Below are 369 nucleotides of genomic sequence, written 5' to 3'. Positions count from 1 at the left end.
AGTGCCATTAGTTTTCAAATTTGAAAACACTTTTTTTGTTTTCTTTGTTGCTTTATTTATTTTATTTTGTTTCTACTTACAACAAAATACTTATTGTTGCTATTTCTATTTTTTTTCCAGTTTTTTTGTTTTGTTTTCTGCATTATTTATTTTCTTTTTGGTTTTTTCTTTATTTTTTAATTCTTTTTGCTTTTAGGTCAGCAAAATTATAAACTTTCTGTTAGTGCCATTAGTTTTAGCAAAATTATAAACTTTCTGTTTGTGCCATTAGTTTTGAAATTTGAATAGTTAAAATTTGAATTCTTTGAAATTTGTGTGAATCACAAGTTTGTGATTAACTTTACTAAAAAAATGAACATAGATGCATCT

This window comes from Triticum dicoccoides, chromosome 4B (genome assembly GCF_002162155.2).
Source record: "Triticum dicoccoides isolate Atlit2015 ecotype Zavitan chromosome 4B, WEW_v2.0, whole genome shotgun sequence".
NCBI lineage: Eukaryota > Viridiplantae > Streptophyta > Magnoliopsida > Poales > Poaceae > Triticum > Triticum dicoccoides.
Note: the sequence above shows the minus strand (reverse complement) of the source record.